This window comes from Sycon ciliatum, chromosome 7, assembly GCF_964019385.1.
Source record: "Sycon ciliatum chromosome 7, ocSycCili1.1, whole genome shotgun sequence".
In the NCBI taxonomy this organism is placed as follows: domain Eukaryota; kingdom Metazoa; phylum Porifera; class Calcarea; order Leucosolenida; family Sycettidae; genus Sycon; species Sycon ciliatum.
In genome coordinates, this window is record NC_088649.1 from 21834862 (window position 1) to 21853069 (window position 18208).

The window sequence follows — 18208 nt, forward strand, 5'->3', positions numbered from 1 at the left end:
AAATCGCTGCAGTCACTGTTTCCTTGGAAGAATCAAGTTCAGCAAACGCGTCATCAAGAAACCCGTGCAGAAAGCACCTGCATCGCTTCGTCCAGTTTGTGCTGATCTCTCTCGCATTCGTTCACGATGTTGCGCCGACGAATCAAGGTCGCAGAAGAGATCATCGAGAAGTTGATCGATAAACAACCGCCCTCGAGGTCGACTTTCAGGCGACAACCTGGCTGGAAAACTGAAGCGCAGAAGGGTGAATACGGTGCGTGAATGGTGCGGAGTCCTCGCCGACTCCTCGGAGCCGCGATGCGTCACAAGATCGCCAGTCTCCGGGGCCAGTGGATTCGTGAAACAGGCAAGGAAGAGCACGCATGGTCTGATGCAGCTGACTGTGTGACAGTCATGTCGACACAGATCAGACTCAGTAGTTCCACGCGCGCGGCACACGGTAATCATGGTGATGAGAAGTGCTTTTTTACGCGCGGTGGTTTACTTGTTCGCCTCATTTGAAAGTCTCGTGGGAGCGCCAGGCGAAAACACCTACAGCCACCAGTCAGGCTGTCGTTCTGCACGAGGAGGAGTCGATCGTCTAAATCGTGCCTATGGAGTGGAAAAATCAAAGAAGTGCAGTGTAGCTTGGAGGAGATGAAAAAAATGTCGACGTTTTGCAGGTTGACGCACTTGAATAAGCGCCCTGAGACACCAGCAGAGATGAAAACTAGAAGGTCAGGTCAAGAAACGACACAGTAGTTATCTATCTATCGTCTCTTGGTCCATTTTTTTAGTACAGGTGCTCCTTTGGACATAGGCTTGAGTTTTGAAGCGAAGCGCACATTTTAATAAGTCGGACCAAGTACAGGAATGAAAGGCCGAAACTCCGAAAGTACTTTTCTGGCCTGGATATGTAGATCCTAAAGTGAGCCAGGGCGCGCTAAAATGTTATATGTTTGGGCTATGATATGGGTTTGTGCTTGTAAAATACCGGTGGGATGTGGCCGTTCATACCGAAGTTATAGGCATTTGAAATACGAGAGAGCTTGGAAGCTCAGGGCCCTACGCTATGCTTTTTTTGCCTTGATGACCTAGACAAAAAAAGCATAGGGATGATATAAATTCTTATAAGTTTCAATTTTTTTGTTTTTAGACATAACCTGGAAATCGAACCCCCACTATCGCCCTGCATGCATCCACCGATACAATTCGCATACATACTAATTCTTCCAAGTTGCTTCACGTTATGATCTTGTATTTGAAAGCCCTATTTGAATATGCATTATGGCCAGCCGTCTTTGAATGTATGTATATAAAATAACCTAACCAGTTGATTATATGGGAAATATAAACCTGTATACAAACCGAGGCGAAGCCGAGGTTTGTATATTGGTTTTTATCGCCTTCTTAGTATTTGACCCCACTAATTTCCCTGATACCTAAGCGGTCAAATATATCGCGTATTTGACTGCTTAGTCAAATACACAATATATTTGACTACTTATATTTTGACTTCTTGGACTTAGAAATTTTCTCTCCAACTTAGAAAAAGAATTTTTTGAAGAAAGCAGAAATACACAAGATGGGACTTGAACCCACAACCTTGTGAATCTCAGTCACTCTTCCTTACCACCCAGCCACTGTGCTACCGATGCTGAACCTAGTTTAAACAATGATGTTGACTTTCAATGCAGTACAATGCGGTATAGGCTATAGTATAATACTAGAATTACAAGGATATGTCGTATATGAAGAGAAACTATTGCGTGGAGAACACGATAAATAGATTATAGACCTCATAGTTGGTCTATACAGGATATATAGACCTCGTAAAAGACCTCGGGGGACCTCGGTCTTTTACTCGGTCTATATATCCTGTATAGACCTCCTAACCGGTCTATAATCTATACATATTTCCCATATGATCAACTGAGTAGGTTATGAAGTAGTGGTTGCGACTTCGGCGATGATTTGTAAGAAAAGGGTTTGCTCCCCACACCGGAGCTCGCGCTATTCCGCCGACAAGTCAAGTCAAGTGTCAAGTAAAGCCGGCGGAATAGCGCGAGCTCCGGTGTGGGGAGCAAACCCTTTTCTTGAGTAGGTTATATTATGCTTATACTGAGCTGATATACAAACTCCCCTCTCCCTCACAAGGGTAGAGATTGGAATTCCAACCCACAACCATGGCTCGACGAGTCTTCCTTTCACCAACCTGTGCGGATCAAGTACAAGACTACCACTGACTCTGTGCAGTGCATGCAGTGCTAGTGCAGTACCATCACACACTCTTTGTGACTTCAGTTTAGTACTGAAGTACTAGTTACATCGGAAGTAACAGCTATGCGCCAAGTAAGTTAGTTTGAACCTCACAGTGCTAGTGACCGTTACCGCGCGCAGATCTCACCGCGGGCTCTGTAAAAGAACCGTTTGCTCATTAGACTTTAGAGACATAGAGTTCGTCTCCTTTCCAAAGTAAGAGTAAAATGAATCAGCACGAGCCTGTTGAATCGACTCCCAAACGTTTCTTCTGAGGACGACCACGAATCACGATGCCATTATTCAAGCAGCAGTTTCTAAGAACACTGGCAGTGCCACGGATTATGGCTGCGCATGTTCCGTCCGCTCTGCGAGGGACGCGGAAAGGAGAACATCGATTGGAAAACCATCAGTAGTGAAGTTCCGTCGCCCCTGCTATCTGCATTCTATGTCCATGCAAAAACGCAGGAGGAGCGGCACGCGGGGCTCTTCAGCCGCACATGTCGAGTGCTGCGCTTGACAGACGGAGTGCTGAAACAGCGAAAGAAGGACAGCCTCGAACGCCAGGTGCAGCACAAGGCACATGTTACAAAGGACGACGTTGTATTCTTCATCGTTGACGGGAAAGAGATCCTGAAGTTGGGGCCGTCGTGCATATCGAAAAACCATCAAGGCGGACTGCAGGTCACTAGTGTAATCCTAAAAAAAGGAGTTTATATACCAGTTTATACACCAGTTTATATACCAGTTTATATACCAGTTTATATACCAGTTTATATACCAGTTTATATTCTCGTCATCGAAGTACCTGTTATATGCAAAATACAAGTCTGGAGTGTTGTGTGGGGAGAGATGGGAGTTTGTATACAAGCTCAGTATAAGGTACGGGATAGGTACGGGATAGGCACGGGACAGGTACGGTCGAGGGTAATACGACACCGTCTACCGCCTTGTTGACGGCAAAAAAAAGAAAAGGGATGTTATAATTTTTTCAATTCTCCTATATTTTGTTTCAGGCATTACCTGGGATTTGAACCGGCACTATCCCCCCATATGCATTCCCCCATACACTTCGCATTCATACTCATTCTTCCAAGTTGCTTCACATTATGATCTTGCGTTTGAAAGCCCGATTTGAATCCTGCGGCCAGCTGTATGTGGCCAGCTGATGGTACGGTACGGTACGGGACAGATACGGGATAGCTCCAGGCGTGACACAAACACACAACAAATACCTAACGAAAGAGCTTGGAAAGGCAGGACCCTACGCTATGCTTTTTTGCCTATACTAATACTAGGAGTGAACTATTGCAAGGGTTGTGATGCAAAGCTGGTCTGAACTGCGTTCAGGGTCAGTAGGCCTCGGTCTGGATCATGAATAACATTGTATTGTATTCTATTGCTTTTATTTTACTTAGCAAGTCAAACTTGGGAAAAGGAAAGTGTGAAATACTGTTGACGCGCATTGGACATGCATGCAGCGTCGGAAATTCGGCGCGGAAAATCAATCACTATTCAATGCAGAAACAACGTGCCAGAATCAGAGTACTATGTAGCTAGTGAGAGTCGGTGTACTAGTTTTGCAGTACTTCACACTATCCTTTTCCCGCCTTATCACCTCAGCTTTGACAGTTTCGTATGTGGAAACCCCCTATATAATAGCAGTTTGATCTATATTTTTAATCATTCAACATCTACCTTCACTGATGAGCTATGTATAAGCGAAACAGCTGTCTGAAGGAGTTTATCAATATCGTCTACGGAAGTGTCCCCGCAATGGTGATGGTTGTGTGCAGGAGGGTCTAGTCGGCTAAAGAGCGCATTCGGCCATTTTGCTGTCCTATTTTTATTTTTGGAGGTCTTGAATGCACGGTAACCCCCCTAAAATTATATATTTCTAGGTTCTATGAAGTATGAGGATCTAAAAAATAAAATAAAAAGGGCATGTCTATGAAGAAATTATGAAGGTGTGCACCCAATTGTACTTTGCGGACGGGCATTTCTGCTAAGTTCATTTTTGTACCAAATTACTATTTTCTGAGTTGTCAATGCTGCTTGCCAGATTTTCTTGCTCAAATGCTTCATTGTGATGTGTGAACGGACTTGCAATCACAAAGAGAAGCCAGACAACTGGTAAATCGTAAATATGACCCCAAAGCAAGCAAATTTAGGCCGAAATCGATAAAAACACCCCCCCCCCCCCAGAAATACACCTCAAACAGCCTTATCTCCGCGGAAACACCCCCTTTAATTTGTTGTGAAGTAACATGGGATGATACAGAGCACACTCATCCACAATCAAGGAGGGGGTTTATGAAGAAAAAAAATCACCCCCAAAGGGTTGGAGCCTCCTTAATGGTCCTTTCTTAAACTTTAATCTCTAGTGAAACTCTCTCACTTTAAAGTATCTCAAAATAACGTGATCCATGCAAGAAAGTCTCTTTGCGATCCATCTAATAATTATAATGTTATAACTTACAGGAATTGTAATTCGGTTGTGGCTTGAAACAGTCCTGCAGGAAGGTCAACAAGCTGATTATGGCTTACGTCTCTGTGAAAACAAAGTAGAAATCTGCTCAGGCATACCCCATGGTCTGCAGGAAAGTACCCGTAGTACCCAAGGTCCTTCGCATCGTGATATTCTTCAGTATGGAACAACACACCCATGCCCGGGGCAAGGAAGGTCATGTGTAATAGGAACACTTAATAGATATGGTCTACTGTAATCATTGTTCCATGTCAACTGCGTATGAATGTTCAATTTTGCAAATACAAGAACAGTCTCTTCACTTCCAAAAACTAAACACTCAGAATATTTCCTCCAAGAATACAATTACTCGCCAAAGGCATAAAGGAGGTTTGCAGAGCTGCACGCAACTCCGAGCTTCTTGCTGAATGCAATCATCATGATCACTACCTAGGAGACTAAAAAGCGTAAACCCTCACAGTCCATTCATCGAACACAGTCCTCCTGGTTTTTGATAGTCCTATCCGGGCCAAGTTGAGGATCAAAAAATTGACTTTTAATATCAAAAATCTGGGGTTAGGATCTGCTTCTCCTGAAATTATGCCATGGCATACCTGTTCTGATTTTGTAAAACCTGGCTGAATTTCTATTTCCCGGTACTTGGACTTTTTCTGGCCTAAATGGGGCAAGGAGTAATTGCATGGTTTACACAATGCAGGATGCACTGTTGTTTTGACTATCTACAACTAGGTGCAGGAGACATCTTTCCTGCCCTTCTCTTAGGTGATATAGATACAAGAACAAACAGGACGGAATTCAGGCTGCCTGAGTCGGGTTGGTCTTTTCTCTGTGAAACTCAACACAGACAGTCTAAGAGTGGTGTGAGTGGCCAGTATAATTCAACCCAAGTATTGATTGATAGGAGAAGAATAAATTTTCCAACACCGTAGATGGAAGTCATTGTTGTAGCTCAGCTGGTTAGAGCATTGCTCGCGAAATCCCTTCATCAGTTTGTATCACTGGTGATGTTTGTGTCTGGAGAGCTCTATATATTATAAGTTGTGCTCACCAGGCTCAACTTAGCCTACTAAAGCTCAACTGACCCATTGTGAATTCCTAGAAACACTGTGTTTTGTGCAAGGAGTGGTGCTGTCTTGCAGGTTAGCCGAGTGCAAGGCTTGAAGTACGTCTCTTGTGGTCTGGGTGGCAGTCGTGAGTCAGTTACCTATCAATTCAAGTGGAAAAAACATGGGGCTTTGTTCGTAGTGTGTTCTTGTACGTTGTGCCGTGGCTTGTTTGTAGACCCATAATTCGTGCCAATATTGGGCCAATATTGAGGGGCATGCCAATTTCATGGTTCCCTTCAAAAGATTTTGTGCGGGCTTTGGAATGTCGATCTACACCCCAAAGCAAACCTACCTGCAAAATTTGAGCGAAATCTGAGAGACCGCCTTGCACATATGTTCTGGTTTTCTCAGACATGCTCTAATAAATTATTATGTAGAAGTCATGATGTTGTAGTGTTACAGAAGTAGCGATTTGTGTACTTTTCCCAATAGGCCAAGTAAAAATAATTGATTGTTGACCGTCAGCGCCCGCCCCGATTTTTCAGTCCGCCCGGGATTTATTTTATTTTTATTTTCGTGGTCAACGGTAGAAAACTCGTGTGTTTAGCGAAGCGCAAACTACTATATTTAGCAGTACACGCGTACGCGAGCTCTCATGTACATGTACAGCTTCAATGTGCTTTTTCCATAGCGACATTACGCAGTGCAGGCCGTGATTCCAGTGTACTTGTGTGAAATCTGGCAACTACAATACATGACACTGTAGTCTGTACAGTGTACAGTGTACCACCTGATATTATCTACGCCTGCATCCATGGAAACTGCGCAGCCACCGCGTACCGCGTCCGAAGCTGTTGTTGATCGCCGCATGGCAGCAGAAAATTGTATAGCAGGAGATTGTATAACAGATTTATCTGCACATGTTCAAAGTGTTTGGAGTATGCCCAGGCAGACTGGTAGCAGTCACAACCAACAATGGTAGTACACCCATAACCCCATAGATGTAATACATGCTAAGATTTCAAGATGTCTGGTCGATGCAGATATAAAAAAAGTTATAAAGTAAAAAACAAAAACCTCCCGTCCGCCCCGTTTTTTCTTAAAATTCTGACGATCAGCAATTTTTTTATTTCTTACTTTTCCTTTGGCAGAACTTCGTGACGCATTAATATGGATATTAAAACGCTTAGGACAGGTCAATAACAGTTTGTATCGACTGCAAATCGCCGGACAAAGGTAAATCAGCCTTTGTAGAGCGTCTTTACAAGAGAAACACTTGGCGAAATGAGCAGAGAATTCAGTTTGCATCACTTTCGCTCAACTCATTTTGGACACTGCGTCGCTGTCATCATCTGCTGCATGAGAGACGTCATCTCTGTCGAGTCGTTGTTCAGTTCGTTTCAGCCTTGCGGCAAGCCTCCTCAAACTCCTTCTTGCACCTTGATATTGAAGACAACTGCTTGTTGATGCCCGCTGGTATTTTCTTCCAGACCTGTGGTGGATGGTTAGGTTGATTGGCCACATACGGGGGGCATCGTTGTATGTGAGAACTCAATCTCACCATTTGGCTTCAATATCAAGTTCCAAGTAGGAGTTTAAGGAAGCGCCGCTGGAGAGTGCTAATGCGTTTGCTGCTGGCGGATACACCACACCTCTAACCTACAGTGGAGGTGACACACAGCCGTGTAGAAGGAAGGGGGAAAGCGAAATGTGATATGGTTCAACCCTCCATACAGTGCAAACATGAGAACAGACATCGCCGGACAGTTTCTTGCGCTGATATCGAAGCACTTCCCCAATGGATCCAGATTGAGAAAGCTCTTTAACCGCAATACCGTAAACGTGAGCTATAGCTGCATGCCGAGTATGAAAACCAGAAGAAAGGCACACAACCAGAAAGTACTACAACTGAAACGTGATAATTAACCATACAATTGCCGTGTTGCAGCGCTATGCCCACTGAATGGTGCATGCAGGACCTCCAACATGGTGTATGTAGCAAGCGTCAAGTCGGGCAGCACCTTGAGAACATACACTAGGATGTCGGTCCCGGAGTTCAAGAGCAGACACTCCAACCACATGACCGTGCTTATAGATGAGGGCTATGATAGGGTAACTCAGCTGGCTAGGTATGTTAGGAGCCTTAAGATAGGGATCTCAGCGCGTGCAGTGCGCAGGGTGTTTGCGCATACATTGCGTCATCGAGTTTTGAGTGCAGCTCGCGGACACAGCAGAAAAATGGCGACGGTCGATTTTCGACACTAGGGGACGCGGTGGACACTAGCAGAATCGTCATCTTCATCGTCGTTCGAACATACTTTGTAATTCCCACCGAAGGACAGCGTGACCAAGGCGATATTGCCCCGGTCGATTTTCCTATAATTTTCCATGCGGCAAGAACCCACTTCAGAGAGGATTCAGTCAAAAATTCAGACGTTTTCTCCGGTTATTATTATTCTTTTATTCCACGATGGCGTGACCCCTATAAGGATGATTAATAAGTGCGATAGAACTGGTACTAGCCAGAAACAGCTAGATGGAAAAGAAGCAATGGATCTTGAAAAACAAGCGAGGGCAATAACGTTAGCAGGGGAGATCGAGATAGTTAAGTACACGTTCGAGATATCAGAAACCAGGGGGATGCGCGGAGCAGGAGCAGGTACTGCTCAAAAGAAGACTGGATGCATTGTTTCGGAAAGAATATCTACGAGGTTGGGTTGTGATGTCGATAGGGAGTGAGTTGTAGAGGGTGAGGGCACTGTTGATGGGGGAATCTCGGTGCCTGTTCGTGTGTGCGAGTCCGATGGAGTAGGTCCTTGTCTGTCGAAAGGTGTATGGTTGGTGTTGACGTTGTGGTGCAAGATGTGGTTGTTGCAGGTGTGGTGGGGAGGTTCGGTGGTGGATGTCCCATGCTAGTAGGGCTTGTCCGGAGTCGTGAGCTAAGGGTGGGGAGCTTTGCGTGATGGAGGAGGGAGCTGTGGTGAACTGGTGCAAAGAGGGGAATCCGAAGGCAGATGCGTATAGCACGGCGTTGAATTCTCTCCAGTGTGCCCCGCTGTTGCTGTGTGGTGTTGGAGAGGGCAAGGCTGCCATATTCGAGAACGGGTCGGATGTAGGTTGTGTATATTAACAATAGGCTGGAAGCGTTCATTGTGCCACGTGTCTTGTGGAGTTGGTGTAGTAGTTTTTTGGCTTTGTTGGTGGTTTCTATGATGTGTTGGGTCCATCGCAAATCGTCTTGGAGTGTAACACAAAGGTGCCTATGTTGGTGGACCTGCTGCAGCCGAGTCGAGTGGAGCGTGATGTGGAGGGTGTGTTGGGGTTGGAAGGAAAGGACGACGGTTTTCATGGTGTTGACGAGGAGATGCCAATCCTTCAACCATCGTCCTGCTGCGTCCACGGCACGTTGGAGGAATGCAGCTGACAAATCCCTCGTGTAATGCGTCGCGATGAGTGCCGTGTCATCGGCGAACTGGCTGCATTTAGTGTGAGAGTTTGTACATGCTGGGGGGAGGTCGATCGTGTACACCAGGAAAAGAAGAGGCCCCAGGACAGAGCCCTGGGGTACTCCAGCTGGAATGGATTTCCATGATGACAAAGCGGAGCCAACCTTGACGCGTTGTCGGCGGCGAGTGAGGTAGCTTGTGAGCCAGGTAAGGGCAATGCCACGGACACCAAGGTGCTCGAGTTTGGCCAGGAGGCCAGCATGCCAGACTCGGTCAAAAGCCTTTGATAAGTCAAAGAAGCATGCTGACACTGCCTGACCGGAATCTCGGCTGGCGGAAATCTCATGCACTAGGCGGGAGAGCTGTAGTTCAGTACTATCCTTAGATCGAAATCCAGATTGGTCGGCCGGTAGGTGGGGCTCAATGTGGGTGTAGAGGCGTTGGTGAACAATCCTCTCCTGAACCTTGCTCACACGCTTAGGAGCGAGATTGGCCTATAATTGGTGACCTCTGCACGAGAGGCTTTCTTGTGTAGAGGACTGATAGTGGCGTCGCGCCAGTCCTGTGGCTGCTCGCCTCACGAGAAGGACTCGTTGGAAAGTGTTGCGAGGGAGCACGATATTTCGTCTGCAGTGATCTTGAGCAATTTCGTCGGGATGCCACCGTACCCAGCCGACTTCCGGATCAAGAGCGGAAAGGAGTTTTCTCACCTCCTGGGTGGTGATGATTTCCTTCAGTTCGCTTCCGATGATGCGCGACACGCCAATCTCTGGCACGGCTTCAGTTTGTCCGGAGACGGACTTCTGGCTTTCCGAAATGAAAAAATTGTTAAACGCTTCCGCCTTTTCTCCATTTGATCTAGCCACTGTTTCGTTCGCTGTAATAGGTGGAAGCTCCTTTTTCGGGGACGACCGCAGTGATTTCATTAACTTGTACAGGTTTCGCTGCGGGACACCAGTTACGTCGCCTTGCGCGGTAGTGGATACGAAGGCGGATTTAGCTTCTCTCAGTAGTGTTGTGGTCCTATTGCGTTGAGTAACGAATGTGAGCCAGTTCTCGGCGCTGCGAGTTCTGAGATACTGACGGTAGAGCTGATGCTTGAGTTTAATGCTGCAAAGAAGCGGTTGAGTCATCCATGGTCGCGGACCTGGGCATGTCTGGTGTGTACGTCGTGGTGCGAAGTTAGTACAGTACAAGTGTGCTGTGTTGATAAGCGAGTCATGCCAATGCGACCAGAAGTCTGTGATATATAATAACTGCGGGATTTCCTCAGCTGGTGGCAAAAGCTGCATTGAGCTCAGGGCTTCTTTCAGTGCGACGACGCGATCAGGGTCCCAGTTCCAGCGCCAAGCTTCGACATTTTGCTGGGGTGTTGGTGCTTGTGGTGGGCATGCAAGGGACACATTTCCTCCGACGAGTACATGATCTGACGCTCCGACAGGGGGATACGATGTGACAGATAGGTCTTCTTCTGGTACGTTGGAGATGACAACGTCGAGGCAGGACTTCAAGTTGCCTCTGGAAATACAGGTCGGAAAAGACACGTGCTGGTTTAATCCTGCAGTGTCTAGTAGGTAGCTCAGCAGGTCGCCAGCTCTATCAGTGATATCAGTGGAAAGCCATGAGGTGTGCTTTGCGTTCATATCTCCTACCAATAGAAACGGAGAGTTCATGTTGCAGAGACCTAGACAGGGCTCCAGTTGTTGGCAGAATGTGTACGGATCTGTGTTTGGAGGACGGTAGGAGCATCCGACTGTAAGTGATGCATTCGGTAGGTCAAGTTCGAGCCAGAGTGATTCGAAGTTGCTCATCGTGATGTTTGTTTTGTGTTTGTGTGGGATGGATGAGTGAACATACACGGCGACTCCTCCGCCTCGACAGTGCTGCCGATCATGCCTATAAAGGGAGTAGTCGGGAGTTCGTATAGAGAGTCTGGCTCTAGGGGGTTTGCCCAAGTTTCACATATGGCGATAAGACTGGGTCTCTTTTCTATGGCTACCTGCGCAATCTCGTCCATTTTGTTGAACAAGCTGCAAGCGTTGAAGCTCAGGAAATTGAACTTGCATGTCCCGCAGAAAGAGCGATCGTATGAAATATGATCTGATTGCATAGCATTGTGGGGGAGAAAAGATTGTGCGTGAGGATTAAGCATGAGTATTGAATGAAATGAAAGGACTAGCAAAGTAGTATAGTGACTTACTACTGGCATTGCGAGTCGATTCCTGTGGGCTTGTTCTTTTTCTTCGATTCGATGGAGAGGCCGCTAGCACCGTGATGCACTTCCTGGGGGCTGCTTTCTCTTCTTGCGATTCCGTGATCTCATGCCATTATCCTCAGGTCAGTTGGGGGTGACACTCGGGCGCAAACGCTTGGAGTTGCCCAAGTTGACTTCGCCTTCGCATGAATCTAAATTGCAGTCTTGAGCCGGTGGTCGGTGTTGATGGTGGACATTTGTGGTCTGGTTTGATGCTAATGCTTGCCCCAGCGGTTCATGATCTGAGTTGTTTGCCGTAGTACCAAAGTCTTCTGGCTCCGAGGAGCTTGACCGATGGTCATCGTCTGATTCGCTATCAGATTCCTTGCCTTGTTGGTTACCTTGTCGGTTGTCAACTATGTCTGAGAGAAGTACCTCCGCTCGCTCAGACTCGGTGGAGAGAAGGCTGGTGTTGTTTTTGGTTTTATGTTCGGAGGATGAGTCTACAGCTCTGTTGTTGGACGAAGTCTTGGTGGTTGATTTGCTTATTTGAGTCTTTTCCGGGCAGTCCTTGGCGATGTGCCCTGGCTTGTTGCATAGCCTGCATGTGGGTGTTTGTTCAGCATGGTACACGCGGAAATTGCTCTTCCCGTCCCGTGATTTCACGTACGATGGTACGGTCTTGTTTGTGCCAAGTTTGAAGGTGATATTGTCCTAACTTCGATTTTCAGTGCATCAGCCATCGCGAACATCGGAGAGAAGACATCGCGCTCCGTAGAAGAGGTGTTCGCGCTGCGTCCAAGAGTGAAAGATTGTGCTCTTTGACCCTCCATAGTCCCTCTGAGGGAGTGTCTTGGAGATAGGTAGCTTGGAGTTGGCCGTAGTACGTGCTTTCCTGGACGCATTATTCAGCCATTTCTACTGTCTTCTTCAACTTGATTTTTTTCGAAAAAATGTTGTTTTCCACGATTCCTGCACTGGACGCGTTTGGGATCGAAAATCTCACCTGCGCAGACCGCCTGCGCAGTTCACGCGCTGAGATCCCTACTTAAGAGAGCATGTCTGAGAAAACCAAAGTATGTGTGCAAGTGGATCTCTCCGATTTCGCTCAAAATGTGCAGGTAGGTTCCCTTTGGGGTGTGGATCGATTGTGCAAAGCCCTTGAAAAAGTTTCTGAAGGGAACCTTGAAATTTGCATACTCTCAAAAATGGCCGAAATATCACATTATTATGGGTCTAGAAACGAGTCACGCCACAGCGTATACGAAAAAGCTATGAACAAAACTCCATCAAGGCAACATTGCCTCACCTTAGAAGAGTTCCTGGAGCAGTACCGCTTAGCCACGCCAGCATCCCAGAAGACGAGGTCCATCACCCTCTGACGCCACAAATGATCGTCTTGAAAAGAGCCAATTTACAAGCGCTGGCAAAATAGCCAGCTACGTCCTCAATTGGCCAGAACTAGACACCGGCAGATAGTAGAACACCTCTTCTAGCGCTGAGGACATGTCCCCTTTCTTCCATTTGGGAAACCTTTTTTGTATTTTCCACTCGACCATGCTGAAATACGGCCAAAGTCATACCTGCGCAGGAAAGCTCGCCCCTCCGCGACGTCTCCTCAGAAATTTCTACTCCAACACTACTCCTAAGGCTGCAGAACAAAGTGTATTGTTGACTCTGACAAGGATTAGCAGCGGTGATCACTTGTCACTCCAAACGACAAGCTTCTCCTTGCGCCACCAATAATTTTTTGTGCGACTGATGATGCAAAAGTGACTGAAGCCCTGAGCGCAGTTTTTGAATTTTATTGCAAGATGCACGGTGAGATCGCGTGCTCTGTGACGTAGAATGACACTTCCTGCATCACGATACGCGGCCATCGATCGCGAATATGCCTGGACTGCTACTCGGAACAGACCATGATGGCAGAGGTAAGATGAGCTTCATTTCCTGCTTGAACTGCTGAGAACCCCCACAAGCTGTGCTAGGAGTGTTGCAATGGCAGCAAGCCGTTGAAATATGCCCCGTACAGCATGGAGAGTTATTCGTCTTTCATGCTTATCTTCTGAAATCCCGAACATAGTCCAATAGTAAAAGTCCCTTGTTTTCATGTCGATGCTCGACAAAAGCGGCTAGCTCAGTCCCTTTGTGTTGACTGGCACGCGAGCAGCACTGGCTGCACGCACTTGTCGCGTGAACTGCATGAGAGATTTCTTAGGTCATCAAGAATGTGATTTCATCATGATTTCACTGGTCTTCGACCTACATGGTCAGGGGACGTCCCGGTTCTTAGGCCAACAACACGGTCAGCATGTTCTTGAGCGCAGTAACAACACAAGTGTGATCACTTCCAGACCAACGGGCGTTCAAGGCGAGTAACAAGCGGACTTGACAAAGGTGACTCTGAAATCTCGTGAGCCGTGGGCCACGCGACTTGGCATTCTTGCGTCACAAGGCACGTGGTTTCACCGTGCATCTTGCAATAAGATTCAAAAACTGCGCTCAGGCCTTCAGTCACTTTTGTATCAACAGTCACACAAAATATTATTGGAGGCGCAAGGAGAAGCTAGACCCATAAATAATGTGATATTTCGGCCATTTTTGAGGGGTGTGCAAATTTCAAGGTTCCCTTCAGAAACCTTTTCAAGGGCTTTGCACAATCGATCCACACCACCAAGGGAACCTACCTGCAAATTTTGAGCGAAATCAGAGAGATCCACTTGCACACATACTTTGGTATTCTCAGAAATGCTTTCTTAAGCGCCAGGATAGAACTTACGAGATTTCCTGGGCTGTCAAGGAGCGTGCTTATGCCTACTGCAACGTCGCACAGCGCTGCAACCTCTGCATAGTACCACATCCTTCCACCAGCCCGCAGAATCTCACGCAACAAGTGCAAGGATATTGTGTGGAAGTGTCGCCATGCTGCGAAGTTCCTGCTTGGCAAATACAAAGGTGTCACCTACATCATTCTTGCTAGGCATGCTGAATCCATGTACGAAATTCCTCACTCTTGCTTACACAAATCGCTGCCTCCGTAACACTACTGCATATAATTGGATCTTGGCTGTTCATCCAGTATTAGTTTTCTGATGATTGCCTATGGGCATGAAGTTATTAGTTACAACGAATGATGCATGGTGCTGTGTGTGCCATGGGTGTAAGATAGCAATGCATGGTGCTCTGTGTCATGTGTAAGATAGCTCTATTCGAACCGTGCGGAATGAATATTGAGCACTCTACCGAGCCAGAGGACTCTCATTTGTAGAAGCCATAATGTTCAAATCAATCATAATAATGGTGACAGGCCAGACTCACAACGCGTATAATTCTTTAGTTGTTCGAAACAATCCCTCTGGTAGCCGAGTGAGCTGATTCCCAGCCAAAACTCTAGAACACAAAAAAAGGTTCAGTGGTGTCGTTTTAGTACACAGAGCAGTGAAAGAAAGTGTTAAAAGGATTGGGAGAAAATAAAAATTTAGAAGGGTCCGTCGAGGATGTAAACTGTTTTTTTCTCTGCCTAAAAGGTTTTTGGGAATGGGTTTACTCCCACACTGGAGATCGCGCTATTCCGTCGAATTGACTTGACACTTGACTGACGACTTACGGCTGCCATCCAGAGCACACTGCAAACCGGGAGAAAGCACCACTCCCTGCTCAATCCACAGTGTTTCAGGGAGTTCACTCCTCTTCAACTGAGCTTTAGTAGGCTGACGAATATTGTGCCTCAAGAGTACCACTTCAATGGAGCTCTCCAGGCACAAACATCACCAGGGATACAGACTTACAGTGACACTCTGTTTCCAGCTCGAAAAACACCTCGTGAACACCAGATAGCAGCGTGAGTAAGAGTCGCTGTTGGACGGTGAGAACAGACGTCGAGGACCCTCGGTCATTCACAACACTGTCACCTCCAAACCAGCTAGTCGCAAGCCCGCCCTGGGTACAAGATAAAATGTATAAAAAAATTATCACCAAAGTCGCAACCACTATTTCGTAAAAGATGTTTAGGCAGTTCAATTCCCCGACTGATCCTTTGAAATTATTAGTAATACAGGTGGAATCCTGATAATTCGAACCCCAAAGTGCTATGGAAAATTTCCAATTATCCGGATATTCTTACTGTCATTATGTATGTCAAAAATGCCGGCATTGACACACATACTTGCACTATGCACCTGAGAGGCAAGTTTAGTGGACACTAAACTGCCTGCGCATGGAAACGAAACTGATTTTTAGAAAATAAAGCGAACATCTAAATATGCTTTGCTAACTTAGAATTATCAGCACAAATCCCACCCATTTTCTATGTAGGTGGATTCGGTGGGACTTCTAATTGATCGGACATACCCAGTTCGAGGTTGGAATCTTCAGAAATTGATATTTGGAAATCGTAGTGACAGAAACCGGTCGCGGGTGAAACTTCTTATTGAGCAGTATGTTCTAATTACGCCATAATCTAAGTTTCAGGATTCCATCTGTTCTAAATTATTATTATTTCCGGCAGTGGCAGTAGATTTTTCCTTCAGACTTTTCCCTTTTCTATTCCCTCAACAAAAGGATATTTTCATTATCATTATCAGCCTGTTTGCCTGTTTGCGAGTGAATAAGGTGCTTATACGCATGGTAGCGCAGAATAGGTCACACAGAAAATATAAAAAAAGTCCTAAAAAGACACAAACGTGCGTGATGTACAAGGAAATATCGACATACTTGTCGTCAAAGTTTAACCCTTTACCGTTTTAGGTATTTGTACAGCAAAAACCGACCAACATTGTTCATGCCATAACTTTTTTTATTTTTCAAGTTTATTATGTACAACATGGTGAAGTATTGTTTCTTCTTCAGTCCAAAACAACAAGAGTCCAGAGTCAAACCATGCACAGCAACTAAAAGTCGAGAAGTCCGTTTCACGGGCGCGCGGGAAACGGCACATGCTACATGCATAACATCACGATATACTACTACTACTACATGCATCATGAATGTCTGGAGTGGCCAAGGAATGCCACAGCACGTAGGAACACGTGAACACTACATCTCTCCCAAGCACAGATGAAAAACGTAGGGTGAAAAGTGGAAAACTGAAAACTGAAAACACGAGGCGTGGATAAATGACTTGATGTCAGGCTGTCCCTCTCCCTATGCTACAGATAGAAAAGGCGGAGCAGGTAAACAGTCACACAAAGGATAAAAGGGAAAAAAACTGAAGCCAGTCTGAGATTCAGGGTGGACTTGATGCACACATACATCAGGTGGTGCGTGCTGTCTGGACATATTTGTGGACCGCCTGGGCCGAGCGCGGTGGCTGCTGACGCCGCCAGTGGGGCAGGGGTGGTGTTGTCGGTGGTGGCGGCGGGGTAGGTAGTGGAGGCTCGGGCGACGGAGGATGAACCACGATAGCGGGAGCCGGCTTCATAAATGACACATGCCTAGAGACCCGCTGGCCTGTGACTGGATGGGTGATGACCACGGTGGAGCCCGTCATCTCGTCCACAGTCCATGGGTTTGGATCCCAGATTGAGTCGAGCTTGTTGTGCTGCCGTTCGTTCTTGCGCAGAACTTGTTGACCCGGCTTCAGAGTGATGGTCGAAGCCGGTTGCGCACTGCGATGGTGGTTCGCCGCCTCGCATTGGCGGGCGCGGAACGCATGCTCCTTGTTCGCCGTGACGGTCGCATCTGGTGCTGGGGCCGTGCACAGGCTGGGGAGAGTGTCCCGGATGCTGTGGCCGAACATGATGGTAGCTGGCGGCAGGCCTGTGGAGGGGTGGGGAGTGGTGCGGTATGCGAGTAGCCACTCGTCAAGTGCAGCACGCAAATCTCGGCCATCCAGTTGGGCAGCACGGAGGACCTTGCCGACCGTGCGGTTCATCCGCTCCACTGCACCATTTGCTTGGGGCCAGAGAGGAGGCGTGCAACGGTGAGCGATGCCCATCTGGGCCAGGAAACGGTTGAACTCCGCCGAGCGGAACTGGGGGCCGTTGTCAGAGACCACTTCTTCTGGCAGGCCGAATGCTGCGAACGCACTGCGGAGCACTGCAAGTACGCCAGCTGTAGCGGGAGTGGAGTTGAACACGTGAGTGACTGGGTAGCGACTCAGTTGGTCCACCGCAACCAAGAGTGTGCTTCCGCCTGGCAAGGGGCCATACAGGTCGACAAACACCCGTTGCCATGGCGCCGTCGATGGTGGGGTCGGTGTGGATTCCGGCCTGTATGGGCCTGTTGGCGTGTTTGCCTGACAGGAGAGGCATTGGCGGCAGAGGGATTCCGCAGCGGTTGTCATGCCAGGCCACCAGACTTTCGTGTACAGTCGTTGCTTGCTCCGTGTCATGCCTTGGTGGCCGGAGTGGGCCAGTTGAAGTGTCCGCTCTCGGAGAGACAGTGGAATCACCAGACGATGGTCCTTGAGCAGGAGACCGTCGGCGGCGGAGAGTTCATGCCTTTGCGTGTAGAAAGGGCGGATGTCCACTGCCTTGTCGTCCCATATGCCCGTCTGCAGTGACAGCAGCACGGCCTGGAGCGTTGAGTCTGCTCGAGTTGCGCCTTGGATGTCGGACAAGAGGAGGGCGTTGGGAACAGAGGACTGCGCAATGGCATTGATATAGGCGGTGTCCTCCTCCTCACCAACATTCGGCAGGGGAGGATGTGGCTGAGGGTGACGACTCAAGACGTCTGCTGGGTTGGAAGGGCCAGGTTCATACACCAGCTTGAAGTGGAGGTCTTGGACCTTGAGAGCCATCCGTTCAATGCGGGGTGGAGGTCGTGAAGACGGGTGAAGCAGCTGTAGAAGGGGCTT